Genomic DNA, 16667 nt, shown 5'->3' with positions numbered 1-16667 from the left:
CGCCTTATTGAATAATGGCTGAAAGCGTCTGGGCCCCTTTATTATAACCGTCCAATCAGACGAGAGGAGCATGGTCACCTCGTTAGAGTGCTCATCTTCTTCAGATTTGTTTTGTTTGTCTTTGTTTGTCTTTGTTTGTCCAGGTAGTGTGGTGAATCAAGCCAATCAAGGCAATTTTGAGTCTAGAGGAGTTTACATGTCCTCGAGAGAGAGAAGCTGGAGAGATGGGATTAACATAGCCTTGATGAGAAGCACAGAAATAACAAACGCGGCAAAATGAATTACAATCGCCAAATATACAATCCCCAAGACTGAAGGCAGATCCAATTATCCATTTTAAGATTCAAATTATAATCAAGAAACTCTATAATCTACCTTTTTTTTCCCACTAACCCTACTTGCTTAGACAGCAATGAGGTGGTAATTCCTTCGTGAATGACTCCAATAACCTCTAAAATAAATGTGTCCTCATCAATTCGCTTTCATTTCCCCATGGCCCTTCCCACACACAGAATCTCCAAACTCATGGGATTCCTTTACTTTAGTGGCACAAAGGAAATTATCATTCTATTGACTCCACAATAATTCTCCATTGATTGAGGTCATGTGATAACTGCCAGAGCCGTTGTGGGTCAGATAACGTGTACGCATGAATACACAGACGCAGCCAGCCGTCCCCTGACACGGTGGTCTGATGTGAAGCAAGGACCTCTGACATACAATACAGTGGTAGCACCTCCAAGTGGCGTTTTAGCGCCAGTATAACAACACAAAGCAGGACGGTTTGGAGGCTAACATTTGGACCTGGACACCTACAACCAGGTTGACTATATTTATCCAGCCATGATTTGGGATGGATATGTGGTTTGACGGCAGATGATGATATCTTGTTTAAAATGGTTGAGGCCTTTGTTTCCGATGTGACGTCATCAAAGCAGACTTGTTTTTGTTTGGATTTCATGATGTTTGGCTGACCATGCGCCGCCCTTCACACCCCCTGGCTGCCAAAACAATCTTCCTCTCCATGCATCACATTAATCTAACCACAGCGGGGGTGTCGGCCGCTGCAATGGCATCAAACACGTGTACACAGACACACACACACACACACACACACACACACACACAGCACAATCCACACCACGCCCAAATTCAACTAGCTTCAAAGAAATGCTCGCTATACCAGCAACCCAGGCACATACATGTTGCACACACACACACACACACTCGCTATATCAGCAGCCTGGGCACATACATGTTGCACACCCACACACACTCACTATACCAGCAGCCTGGGCAAATACATGTTGCAAACACACCCACACACACTCGCTATACCATCTACCTAGTAGGCACATACATGTTGCACACACAGAAACAAACACAGAATAACTCACTGTGTATGTGTCGAATAAATGATAGATGCAACCGTCATTTCTTCATATTTCCCAGCTTCTACGTCTTTAGCTTTGTTCTGTACTCAGTGCCAAGCACGTTATAATACAACCTTAAGACGGAATCACAAGTCCAAACTCATGTCAGGGTGAATAGAGCCGTGAGTCACTGTTATTAAGCCCTTTAATAACATTCCCTATTTCCTCTCTCCTCTTATGCTGCTATTTTGTCCGTGATGAGGTTAACTGTTTAAAGACTTTGTTTACAAATGCATTTGAGAACTAAAAATACCTTGACTTCGACTAAATATGAAGGGCCTTTAGCTGAACTATGCAACTGCATAGGTAAGTCCCCTGAGGGATCTCCTTGCTCACTGACGTGGAGCATTTTATGTCCAACATATATTTTCCCTGGGGCCCGAAGTGTTTCAATTGTATTTTAATTAAAACGAAATATAAAAGGGAATAAACAGCATGGAAGTGGAAAATAAATAAGGTCCTTAAGATTAGAAACAGTTGCAATGCACTCAACATTCTCCTTAAGGATAAGCTATTTTTTGTAACCAAGTCTTTATCTTATGTACCTAAATGGGGCGGAACATGGAGAAAAACACTCAAAAGGCTTAATTTAAAATGTGATTCTAATAAGCTAGGACTATATAATCTAATAATCAATTTATAAATCACAATTATTATGCCATGGTTTTCCTGCCCCACATACATATGTTCCTTGTAGGCTTGTTTAGAATGAACAGACTATATCTCTTCATTTGTATTATATGTAAGATATTGTTTATATATATTGTGATTTTGCTTAAAACAATGTAACAAAATAGGTGGCATTCAATGTGGTAAATTATACAATATCATGCAACTCTTTGTATAACCAAAAGATGTCGCCAAAGAGTAGTTCTGATCTGGGTTTCTCTGTCATGTTTCCAATTAAACTAGCACTATTACATACAAATATCTCCACACTTCCCCTAGGTAGGTCTTACTCAATCATTCAACATACTGCGTCAAGCTGTTCTTTATGCACACATATACTTAGTTACAAGGTCGTACAGAAGGCTACCTTTTTCCTATTTTCTTGTTGTTTGTCTAATCTGTCCTTATCTGTGTGTGAACACAGTGCCTCTTCTCCCTTCCCCATGTGTCTCACGTCCCACTGGATGCATTATGCCATCTCTGACCTGAGGCAGTTGCAATCCCCATAGAGCCAGAGTGAGTCACCGTCACATACAAGCCAGCAGACGCATCACACACGCGGCTGCAGCTCTCACATGCTGCATCTCGTCCTCCATATGCATCTAATACAGAGTCCGAATTACTGAATAAACGCACTGACGTAACGTTAAATGTCATGGTCCTGAACCCAGCGCTATTGAATTCATACAACACTGCTAATAGTGAAGCTAGTTAGAGGTTGATTGACAGTTTCATTAATAACGGGCCATCGCGCTGCTCCTATTCTATAGGTCAACACAGATCTGGGAAATACAGTTAGCAGTAAAGCAGATAAAACAGATGCCTTAAAGTCTGCTCCACTTCATTACTCTGTTAGATGTAATGCCGCCAACATTAGGAAATGTATGATAAATGTCTTGCAGGGATGCCCTAAAGATCAAAAGGAGGTCAACGTTATAATATACAAGACATTTGAGATTGTATACATTCCATATGTGCATTTTTTTTTTTTCACATTCATTATGTTAATTATGTCTTGGAACACGAAATACATGGACAAGCAGTAAGCACCCACACATACAAGCGGACAAACACACACACACACGCACACACACGTGCACATGTTCACACGCGTGTGCAGCATCGATATAGAGATTTGTGGAAAAACCCCAGCCTCACACACATACTCCATCACTCCAAATCCTCACACATTGTCCTATCAAAATAGATTACTTCCCATTAGATTATGAAATATAATACACTGTACATATATCTATATATAATCTGTGATCGTCACCATCAACATCATCACATTAAAAATAAAGATTGTGTTCAGCTAGACTTGGACCAATAGGCTTTCAGAATCCCCAATTCTTTGATTGAAAGAGCTCCCTTCCCCTGAGTAAAGCTATACCTGCTTCAGAAGGTCAACCGACAATCCAAGAACAAAAAAAACCAAACATCCCATAGCATATGGAATAACCATGTTATTCTTATATCAACAGAACTAAGGGCATTAAAGTTGATAAAAACATTGTTACAGTTAAGTATGGTATTTAAAGTACAGCCAGACCAAATACATCCCCTTCTGCCCTGCAATACACAAGGAATTAGGGTAGTAGGTCGCTCGTGTCCTAACAAAATAGTATGCACACACCAATCTACCCAGAGAGCATGAACATAAATACTGCACTATGTTATGAGTACAACTAAATACAATTATGTCCAACTTTTGTCAACATCCAAATTCCTTTACTATAAGTCAACAATTTGGTAAAATTAGAGCCAGGCAACGTCAATGTTCTTGTGGCATTGATGAGCACATATATGTTTAAATGATCCTCACTTGGGACAGTCCGGTGAACAATCTAGAGAATGGTTTACAGTTCTTGTAGGCTGTTGTCCTGAAGAAATGTAAGCACCTCCAGAGCATTTGTTAATGGTGGTGGCAGTTATGGTTGGTTAATCTCTTATCCACTTCGGTGCAGTGTTTTAGAACAATAAAAATATACATAAATATAGTTAATACACAAGATTGAATTAGTGTAGAACTGACAGATGGGAAACAATACGATTTGCAGGAGATAAATTGTAAACATTCAATAATTACCAATAAGGCCTTTCAATTCTTACAAATGATATAAACTAAGACAACGTTCTACTTCATGCAATGCATGATGTCACCTTATTTTTTCAAAAAGTATTCATTCACCTTGACACTATAATATTCTTTATTCGTTTATTATATTTAAACAAACAATTAGCAAGAATAATTTAAAATATTACCAAAAATGTAGCCCTCATTCTCAGGATTTATAGATTCCACAAAATGCAACATTCTTCTCAGCCACCTAGTTCTCTCCTTCCCCTAGGCCGGGCCTCCTACGAGACCAAGCCTTTATCTGTTAAGCTGTAAAAACCGTCTCAAACTGATCAGATCACCTGCAGTCGATATTTCTAACACGGAATGACAAGAATGCGAATCAATCGATTCACAGACACCAAACTCTATGACTGCCTTCATCCTGGGAGCATAGCGTTACTAGCGTTGGAGTGTTCGATATTGTATGGAAGTAAAATCTGTACCATTGGATTTTGAAAATAAAAAGCCATTGAATTCTAAGTAATGGTATGGACTGCTCACTGTACTCATAAATAGGTTTTTCACAGGTCATAACCATGGTTTCGTCAATGATTGATAGAAATCCACTATTTTCAAAAACATGCACGCAAGATGGAAGCCATACAACAAAACTGTTTGGACAGGGAAAGGGACTTTCAGAAAAGTCTTTGCAGGTGATGGGATAATGTGTCCATCACTGTCTACTCACGTTAGTATCTCATAGGACGTTGATTTGACACAATGACATAATCTTTGTGTCTGGCAAGATGGATTCTCATGGGATCGTAATCGTATCCAGCTCAACGTTTGGACACCAATAAAATAATTTATTGAGAGCAATCTGATTGGTCGAAATATTATTTTTTTTCAACAATTCAGATATCTCGAAATATATATATTTTTTTCAATTTATCTGAACGCTCAAAATAAATTATTCTTTTCTACAAATCACATCGCTCTGAATAAATATTGTTTTTCGAACAATCAGATCACTCAGAAGAAATATTGTTTTTCGACCAATCAGACCGCTCGAAATAAAAATGAAAATTCGACCCATAAGATCGCTCAAAATACACTAATTATTTTGACCAATCAGATTGCTCTAAATATATAATTTTTCTACAAATCAGAATGCTTGGAATAAATATTGTTTTTCGACCAATCAGATCGCTCGAAATAAAACAAAATTCGACCCATCAGATCGCTCGAAATATATATTTTCTACAAATCAGATTGCTCAGAATAAATATATTTTTCTACAAATCAGATTGCTCGGAAAAAAATATTGTTTTTCGACTAATCAGATCGCTTGAAATAAAAATGAAAAGAAAAATTATAAATAATTTTCATGGCTCTCCACGTTAGGGATTCAAGCCTTGTTTTATTGTACACTGTTAAAAGGTTAATGTTGAACGTCTTTAAATACACATTCAAGAATGAGGTTGGATTATAAGCACTATACGTAATCATTCACAGCCTGAACAGTATTGAGACCATTTAATTGCATATGTACCCAATAAATATTTATACTTAAATGAACAGTATTATCGATATGGGCTTTCAGTAATTTTCTTTGGCAACGACTATAAAATAACAAATCATTCCATGTTAAAACAGATTAAACCCAAACCGTGTCAGTACATAGTGCAATATGGGAGATTCAGTCTGTAACCAGACTCACTGCAGAACCTTCAACAGAGGATACAGTTCTCCTGTGCTTTCATGGGGTTAGCGTATAGATATCACAATATTAGACACTTTGAAAGGCCTCATAACACCAAGATCATCAAATCTGTGGTTCTGCCAAAAGATCAACACCAACCGGGATTAAAAAGTATGATTGGCTTACGTTAAACGTATTGCTAAGAAGGGTAATCGAGAACGTTTATTTGTGTGTGAATTAACTATGTTTGGAGGTGACCCTTGAACCATGAATAGCCTACAATAGAAAGCATTTTATATGCAGTACACGGAGGGGAATATGGAAATAACATATGCAAATGAACTCCTACATATGTAGGATCTACATCTGATAAAATGGCATAGCCATTAATCAAAATAGTAACATTTCTCCCGGAAGTTCAGGCAAAAAATATTTGTGGCCGGGCCATAGGACTTTGTTAATAGAATCATTAACATTTGTTGTTTATTCAATGCTCTGTCTTTCAAACCAGTGTCTTAAAGCTTCAGACACCCAAACCGAATCAAACATAAGCGTATTTCTAATCTCACACTTACTTTTATGTGACTTTCATTCACTTGTAGGCCTATAGCACGATTCACATTTCACACATTAAGCTAAGTGCACTGTGTTTCATGTGTTTATTAAAAATACACCATTTTAAGTGCGACAATAAGGCTTCATGCATGTTACTCTGTCAGGGCTTGAAGGAGACAGATGCTTTTTTCAATGACAAGCGGGCACACCATCACTCAGGGAGAGGGGTATCCAGGCTTCATCTCAACGTAGGCTTCACCACATTACGTTGCCTTTGCCCTAATGCTGCAAGGGATGCAAGTTCAGTCAACCTTTCTCAAAAGAAAACGCTGGCAGTCCAAACGCATTAGCACAGATTGTTCCTCAGCATCAGGGTTGTTTATGCGAAAAGAATTTAGAGAATTGTTGTTGAGTTAAACCTATGTCGTGTTGGGCTATATGAGGGGGGAAACAGAAAAATTATTTGGTTTGCTTGTTTTTGTTTGAGCTATCTAAACAGGTTATGAGGCATTATGTTTGCGAGTGATCACTGAGGAGATAGCATTTGGAATCAACAACTGTTTCTGGTTTTGTGTGTGTGTGTGTGTGTGTGTGTGTGTGTGTGTGTGTGTGTGTGTGTGTGTGTGTGTGTGTGTGTGTGTGTGTGTGCGTGTGCGTGTGCGTGTGTGTGTGTGAGACATGGTATGACCTGGTCTAAACATAGAAAGTGTCAACAACTGTTAATGGAAAGTTTAAACTGAGCGCAGGAAAACAAAGCATGGGGTTTTGGTTTTATCCAATGCTTTGGTTGCACAGGGTGAGGCTGTGATAACCGAAAAAATATCAGTGCATACCATCTGTCCCATGAGACAGGGAGAAGGAGAGAAGTCCCCTCTCTCCCTGACCCAGCCTTCCATCTTCTCCACCTCCTCCACAGCCCCCAGTGCCTCCATCCTCCCATGTCCCTCACCCTTTCATCTCCCCAACCCTCCCATCTCCACCCACCACCTCAACCCCCACCTCCCCCTATCCCCTTCAATGTCCAATCTAGGGAATCTCCACTTTTACACAGCTTCTACTCCTCCATGGTAGGAGAACATGGCCGTGAGAGGTTCTCACAGAGTCCTCACATGTAACCCATGATGTCAAGTCAACTCTTATCTCACTTCCAGGAAGCAAATGAGTGTCTCAGAAACATAACTTTTATTTATGAACCTATTTTTAGTTGAAAATCTAATTTGAAGGACTTTTAGAAAGGCCTTCCTATTTGGGATGGCACATTAGTTTATTGGGTTACATACCACCCTCTCTGTCAGCTGTAACACTTGGTTTACACAGCTTAGGAAGGAAACACTGCTGGTGTTGAGGGGAGGCCTTTCTAAAAGTCCTCTCGTTCTCATTTTCGCTTACTCTCTTTCTCTTTCTCTTTTACTTATACTCTCTCTCTCTCTCTCTCTCTCTCTCTCTCTCTCGCTCTTGCCTTATCTTCTCCCCTCGATCTTTCCCCTCTTTTTACTTAAAATCTCCTCCTACACACTCTATCACACTGTTCTCTCTCTCTCTCTCTCTCTCTCTCTCTCTCTCTCTGTCTCTCTCTCTCTCTCTCTCTCTCTCTCTCTCTCTCTCTCTCTCTCTCTCTCTCTCAATTCGGCCGGAAGTCATTACTCAGTCGTGGAGACAGAGCAGTGAATACACTGATATGTCATCACTGCTTAGTCTGGTACAATGCAGTTAGACAAGGTGTCTGTATTGTAACCTCTTTTAGAATTTTTTAAGTAAGGTGCACCTCGATAACACACAAAAACAGTTGTTTCCTGATACTATCCAGCTGTTCTGAAGGTCTGTGCTTTCTTATGGTTGTATACTACCAGTGTTTTCCCTAAATGCATGGATTGTCCGCGCCACTGCAAAAAAAAAGAGCAAAGAAATTGCAACAAAAAAAAAGAAATCATATTTTGAAGCTCAATCTGTAAATGTTTCCCCAAAAATCTCACCAGAAGTGAGGCATGCCCCTGGACCCCCCTAGCGTTGCTAGGTTACCAACTCACAGCACTACTGCTACAAAAGAATCTAGGGGAAACACTCATACCATACTGCAGGGAGAGAGAGAAGGGGGGGGGGGGTTCAGGGTGGAGGAGAGTGAAACAGAGAGGAAGAGGGGGAGAGAGAGAGAGAGAGAGAGAGAGTGAGTGTCCCATTGCATTTGTGTCGTTACCCTGTGCTGTTTAGCTCATGATGTGTCATGGGAGGGCTCAGCTCATTACAGAACCTTCTAAGGATGTGCAACAGAAAGACAAAACATATTCTCCAAAGTAACGGTTGTTCTGAGCAGTTGTTAAAGTCAGACTTCACATTCTTCAACAGATTTGACCTGTTATTTTTGCCAAACATCTGGTGAGTGAGGAACTCTTCTACCTTAGGAACAAATAGTCCCTCATGCCAAAGACACATTCGTGTCACGTTCGTTTAAGTCATCTATATAAAAGCAACAAATGATTATGCTGGCCGTTTGTATGCATGTGTGTGTGTGTGTGTGTGTGTGTGTGTGTGTGTGTGTGTGTGTGTGTGTGTGTGTGTGTGTGTGTGTGTGTGTGTGTATTGACATTGTTTGTGGCATGAGAGACTGGGTAATACAACTAAAGTTAAAGCTTGAAAGATCATCATCAACATTTAAGACTGAATCATTCTCCTCAGAGTCTCCACAGACAGGAAGTGCCTTGACTACATGGACGTCTTATTCTTGTTTCATGAGAACGGGTACTGCAGAAAAAAGTGCAAAGACAATAACTACATAGCATAACTATGTTTGTTTTTGTGTGTGTGTGTGTGTGTGTGTGTGTGTGTGTGTGTGTGTGTGTGTGTGTGTGTGTGTGTGTGTGTGTGTGTGTGTGTGTGTGTGTGTGTGTGTGTTTATGAAATGTATGATGCCTTACGTGCAATAGGCTTTGACTGTCTTAGTATATCTGGCCAGAAAAGCCCAGAGAAAACAAACAACTCCTTTATTACAGTAATGAATATGCTTTGAGAAGCAAGTTCCATGTCTTTTTTTTCCAATAACCTAGTTGTCATGAAATGGCAAGAATGGCTCAGGGAAATCTTTGACATTAGATATTGTTGGCTACAGAGGATGTTGCATTGGACCTGTGTCTAACCTCTGGCCAAATCCCAGAGCTCCATATAAACTTCGACATCTCTCCTTCACAACACTGTGCCTCATTGTAACCTTTTTGTTGTTGTTTGTCTAAGCCTCATAGTTTTGGCCTGATGGGAAATATCCAACCAGCCAGACACACACAAACACACGCACAAGAACAGACACATGCACACGCACATTCACATTCACGCATACACAGAAAAAACTATAGCAATAGAAACAGCAGAGAAAAAACTCTTGATTCAGTAATCTCTAAAAATGAAGTAATGGTGCAGAGGTGATAAATACATTAGTATCAAGCGTCTGGTTGTTGCATGCAGGTTCATAAAAAGGTCACAGGGGAGTAGTTATGAAATACAGGGAGAGCATCATGCTCTCATCACGCATGCACACACATTCACACACACACACACACACACACACACACACACACACACACACACACACACACACACACACACACACACACACACACACACACACACACACACACACACACACACACACACACACACACACACACACACACACACACACGGCCCCAGCAGGGATTTTTCTGGAAGACAAATGCTGATGCTACACACGAGGAGCAGTGCAGGTGGTTGTTAGAGAGAGAGAGAGGGAGACAAAGACAGACAGACAGAGACAGAGAGACAGACAGAGACCGAGAGACCGATATATATATATAGAGAGAGAGAGAGAGAGAGAGAGCGAGAGAGAGAGAGAAAGAGAGAGAAAAAGAGAGAGAGAGCAGAGTAAGACTAACTCTGCTGGGTTTTCATTCACACACACCGGCAACCATTCACAAAACATACTTGAACTCCTTCCATCAGCATTAAAAAACCAAAACTCATCGCTCTAGTCCAACACAACACCCCAGGTGATCAACACAAGCATTACGTTGACCTTCTCATACCACTGCATTAATGGTAGCGTGTCGGTGCTGACTGGTCGGCGCTGGTGGCAGCCGACATACTGCCAGGCCGCACAGCTGACGCACAGCCAGGCCCAGGTAATGCACAGGTGGAACAATGGCACAAGTGTCTCCATCTTTTTCCTCTCTGGGCCCGGTTGGCCAACCGCCCAGCGGCGGGACATTCGCATGGGAGAGGTCAGGTATGGAGAGAACAATGCTATGTCTGTAGTACTGCTCATGTTGCAGTCGGAACCAGATACAAAGATTGTGGAGCTGAGAGATTGTTTTGTTGTTGTTACTGTTGTTAAGGTTGTGGTTAATAGTGTTTTGAATGAGTGAATTGGGTAGCCATCACAATTGCTGCGTTGTTTTTGTGTTGTTGTTTAATCCTTCTATAGGGCATGTAAAGTTGATGTCCCACCGTGTTTTAATGCAATGGTGCATGCTCATGTTATGGGATAGGTGCCTTTGTTGGTCAATAGTTTGTTCCTGCATTAGGGGAGACATTGGTCCCAGGACTTCAGTCCTAGGATCACATTTCTAGGACCCTAGTTTTTTTTATATTTTGAAATACTAATTTCAACTTTCCCCATTATTGGTTTTCAAAATAATAAAAGCTACTTTTATCATTCAAACATGTTACGTTTTCTACAATGGAAAATAATGCCGTGTCTCTTTCAAAGTCTTGGCATGCATATTCAATTCACTGTGTGCCATGTCCTGCGTTTGGTGACTTTGGAAATGAGGAGAGAATTTCCTTAACTAACTGATGGCAAACAGCATTATCCTCATAAAGGGAACAAGGGCAAAGCCCTGTGCTCTGCTGTTATGCATATGGTTTAGTTTAACAAGGGAAACTCTGACACATACACCCCCCCCCCCCCCCCCCACACACACACACACAGACACACACACTGCCTCACATAAACACATAGGTTCCAGCGCACTGTTTCTGTTTGTCTCTTCTTCAGCATATACACAGAATGGTGGTGTGTGAGATCATCAGCTCTTAATCCCCATTGAGAGCTCAGCTCCAAAGGGCCAAGCTAGCTCTAAGTGATGATTAAGAACTAGTTTCGCCAGGGGCAAGTCAAAGAAAGAGACATAGGATGGTAGTTTAGCCACTAATCAATAGCCGATGCTGTGGCACGTTATTTAGTACTGGTTATTCCATGGACTTCAGTCATTATGATGACGATGCAATCAATTATTATACAATTATTCAATTAATCGTCATATTGGTCATAATGATAATATTTGTTAAAAAACGTCCTCACTCTATCTTGCATCTCAATCATTGTTTCATGTTCTCTGTGATATGTTAGGGGTAAAAAGGCAAGGAATCGCACACAAACCCGCACACACACCGGCAGACACACACACACACATGATATGACAGGATGTGCTGAGTAACTAGTGAACAGATCATTGTTGGAACCAGAGGCATCACATGCTCTATCAACTTATTTTGTCAAATGGGTTGCGTCTCTTTTCCTCCAAAAGTGTGTGTGTGTGTGTGTGTGTGTGTGTGTGTGTGTGTGTGTGTGTGTGTGTGTGTGTGTGTGTGTGTGTGTGTTTGGCAGCAGCACAACTTAGAGCAGTCCTATTTATAGCGAGCTGCCAACGCCAACACCACCACAACCACCAGCGGCAATGCACCCTGGACCCTGCAACCTGGACCCTGCACCCTGCAGCCTGAAAGTCACACCCGGAGATTTCGGGAGGGAGTCCTTGAGCGACTCTGTCAACATGAGGCATTGCAGTGACAAGTTTGCTGATGAGGTTGGTCACTGTGAAGTCGCAGTGCACCGCTCGCTGCTACAGCTCCTGCCTGCATCCACTGCCCGTGCGTGGGTCCTCTCCTCGCCACACTTAGACATGCATCTACACGTCCTCGAAACCCTGAATTCAAGTGTGTGCATGTGTGTGCATGTGTGTGTGTGTCTGTGTGTTTGCATGTGCACGTGTGGGCACACACGGAGCCAAACGCAGATGTATGGACAAACTTGAGGCATTAGTTGTAGTGGTCAAGGTTCCTCCCAGCCGCCGACTGCGTCTCTGTGATGGCTTGTCAGCATCAACAGTTGCTGTACTCCTTGCCGAACACCTTATCCAACAAAAGTGAAGGGGAACAGAGAAGAATTAACTTACCTTATTGCTATGAAGAGAGACCCAGATGGGGCTAAAAGTCCCGGGTGCTGGCTGTTATTTTCCTCCTAGTAGTCCTCCTTAAGACTCTCAGCGAGTAAAACCAAAACAAACTGTGCAAGTTGTAGCCAGAGTGTTTCCCGTACAGAGCAAATACCACTCTAGGGCTCGCAGAGGCTCTCTGGAACGAGGATGGGACTCACTGCTCACAAACCCTGACAGCCAATCGTCGCACAAAGGCTGCTCCTTCTCCACTAATCAGAAGCCGCTCACGCTCAATCCTACTCCTCCCCTTCCCCCCTCCTCCCACTAAAAGTTCCCATGGTTGTAGCCCCAGCCGGAGGAGGAGAGAGGAGCAGAGGAGGAAGAGGAGAAGATTAAAGGAAGAAGAGGGCAGAGGACAGAAGGGCAGAGTAGAGAGAAAAGGGGAAGAGAAGAGGCGAGGAGGGGAGAGGAGCGGATTAGAGAGAGGAGAAGAGGTGAGGAGAGGAAAGGGGCAGAGAGTAGTTTGAGAAGAGAAGTACAAGAGTGGAAATAGTTGTTGTTAACAATGTAAGGATTGTATGCACCACCTATGGAAATGCCTAAAGAGAAGCACTACGATGAGAACATTGTGCACGAATGGAAGCTGCTCAGCCAGACAACAAATATAGTACCTCTTTATGACACACTTTAATTAAATGTATTTAAATAGTGTGCCTACAAGTAGCTTCTGAATACTAACATCCTTTGGGACGGGGATCAAATTACAGACGTCCCATTACACAGTAAAACAAGCAGTATCCTGCTCAATGTCTTGTTTTAACGCTTCGGTCATTTGTTTGTGTATGCCCTTGCAGAAAATCCCAGACAAAAAGTCTGTCACCTCGAGCTGTGTCTATCATAATATAATCCAGCCTATTGAGCAATACACCTGAGGAATACAATAAAGCACAATTATTTGCCCTCCAATCATGTAACCAACAGCAACAAACAATGCAGGCATTGGCAGATGACAAACAATGGACACCCATTAGTCGATCCATAACATGAAAAAGCACGCTTGACTACACAATAAGTCAGTACATGACAAGTAGATCAATTTGTTCTGTGTCTATGACTATGAGCATGGAAAACCATGATACAGGGTTGAGCACGCTGTTGAAACACCTTATGTGACTGCAGCAGTGTATTAGAGACTTCGTAACTAATCAAGGAACATCCATTATTCTGCCAAGACAGTGTCATTTTATCGGCGCTGTAGTGGTCACTATAGTGACCGTAATGACACATCAACAAACACTGCCGTATTGAATGACAACACGCAAGGAGGCACAGCGGACACTAAATAATGAGGTCAAGTGGATGTAAACCTTGAAGCGAGTCATTTGAATGTAAGCGGAGAACAACGGACACAAAATGCATTGTGTTGCACTGGCATTGAGCTGAACGTGTCAAATGAGGAACTCTCGACTGAAACCCAACATTATGGACTTTGGTGTGAAGGTCATAGAGATGGATCACAGTGAAATCAGGATGCTTTTGTAAAGACAATTTATATGGCAAAAGTGAGTCATAAAGAAATGAGTTTACGCTCTGGTGCAGCTTATGCAGCCGGGGTGCCTACCTGCCATCCCTTCTTGCCATGTCTGGAGTTTGTTACCCTTGTGGGTGGCTTCCATCCAGAGAAATAATGAGACTTGGTCTGTCTATTTATAACACCAACTCGAATGACAACGTGCATGTCCTAAAAAATCATGAGCACTCTCTGGCAATGTTCACATTAAAGTATTAATAGTAGCTGCTGATATTGCTGATGGGAGAATGAAGCAAGCTCATAACTTTTGTAAAATGTCTGTGCAAATTTTATGGAAGCTTCTCATCGCTCCAATATACTTGGAGAGAAAAAATTGAAATATTTGTCCCATTCTATCCTATCCTATGTCTTATTGCTCTGAAGGGAAGAGACCCTGTTCCGAATAAAAGCACGCCTCTTTCAAACACTGCCCCAGGAAGATGGGTAGTGGCAGCAGCCGTTGTGTTTCTCCCAGTGGATTAATAGTGTGGGTCTTTGGATGTGACGGCCCCTGCTTGTCCGTTCCACAAATGTACATCAAATCACATGTGACAGAGTGAAGTGACCTTAAAAAGAAAAAAACAAGGCCTTGTATTATTTACATAACACCTCTATGTGTTTTTTCTATATGGTGTGTGTGTTATTGTTTAAAGAGCAGCGAGCGTTGCTAACCATCCTGAAGCTTACACGGTCAGTGGGACCAACGGCCAGAGGACACTGAGTGCACAGCCTCAGATGAAGGATTTAGATCACACATCACAACATAATAGTGTCGGATAAGGAAGAAGGAAGGAAGACGATCAGTGAGAGACACACAAGGTGGCGCAGGAAAAAGAAGGCATACAGAGATGTTGCCAGGCTGGCAGAGTGCTACTGTACTGTACATCAACCCCAAGGCTTGTCGAAACTCACAGGAGTGGAAGAAGATGTTAATGTAAATGCTATGCTAAAGTAAGTGTGTGTGTGTGTGTGTGTGTGTGTGTGTGTGTGTGTGTGTGTGTGTGTGTGTGTGTGTGTGTGTGTGTGTGTGTGATATACTAATCCAATCCCATCGCCGTGGAAATAATTTTCTGTTTCCTAGCCGCAAAACCTCGCAAAAACTCAAGAGTTCGGAATGACAATGTTTCTGCGTGTGAGGTTGAGGGACCATCTGAAGCTGCTTGTAAAATAGCAATTCTGCGCTGTCCAGAATGGCTATTTCACAGGACACTTGTCGGTGGTTGTCAGAGCCTTCCACGCGGGAACTAGCTGCCATGTCTACTTAGGATCTAAGTAGACATGGCAGCTTGTTCCCTCGTGGAAGGTGCTGGCAGCCAGACACTCGAGGGAGACCTTTTTTCCATTTGTTTAAGAAAAATAATAGAGCACGCAAGGGATCCATGCTACAAGGTTTAAATATATGACATAACGCATTTGGCCAGGGACTGGTTCCTGGACCCAGGGAGGAACATGTATTTGTTTTATGCGGTGTCGCTGTGAGTGGGAATTATAATAGACTGAGAAAGGAGGGGAGCCAGAGCAACCATAGCAATGGGAGGCTATATTAGGTCAAACATAATACATGATGGAAATCATACAAGAGTACGTTTCAACAATTGAACAAACCCACGTACACACACACAAAAGTATGCATTATAAAGTCACAGCAAATACATTGTCATTAATAAAGTACACAGGGTCCTGTCTAAAATTATTACTATCTTCAAACACTGCAATTAAACGTCACCTATATCATATATCTAAATGTAAGTGGATCAAAGTAGATCAAAGCACACATTAAAAAAGGCCGAAACAAGTCGATGCATCTCACTTGCTTTGCAATGAACTTTCATTACCCGGATTTCTCCTCCAAGGTGCACTTTAAACTCAGACAGAAGCTCTCACCCTGTCAAGTGTTTATCGTTTTCGTCCAGCCGACAGGAGTCGAGGAACGATGGTCTCAAGACTCAAGTCACGCAGCGACTTAATGAGTGACAGATAAATGACCCCCCTGACGAGTGTAGGAAAGTACGACTCCATCAGCCAACCAATGACCACTGTGGTGGCGGCCTCAAAGGGCTGGCAGCATCGTGCACTTTAACCGCCAAATTACGGTCTCTACCAGGGTGTAATTACCTTCTAGCACTATCCATCTGTACCCCCCCCCCCCAGATGAGATGGGAACCCCTCCTGAGCCACCACTTCTTTCTATAGCTCCTTCCTAGCTCTTCGTCTGTGATGTTCTTGTTCCTATCTCTTCTTCTGTAAGGTTCTTTTGTTTCTAGCTCTTCTCCACTAATGTTTCTGTTCCCATTTTTCCTCTTCGGTGATGTTTTGTTCATAGCTTTTCTTTTCCTAGTGTTTCTGTTCTATTCTTGTCATGTTTCTGTTCCTAGCACTTCTTTGATGTTTGGACCTTTCTTCAGGTCTCGTTTTCTTCTACTAAATAGAAGACATACAAATCATGACTAAAGAAAACTAAGTATTGAAACAATGGACCAATATTGGGGGGAGA

This window comes from Gadus morhua, chromosome 6 (genome assembly GCF_902167405.1).
Source record: "Gadus morhua chromosome 6, gadMor3.0, whole genome shotgun sequence".
Lineage (NCBI taxonomy): Eukaryota > Metazoa > Chordata > Actinopteri > Gadiformes > Gadidae > Gadus > Gadus morhua.
The sequence above is the reverse complement of the archived record's forward strand: the minus strand, read 5'-3'. Positions refer to the sequence as shown.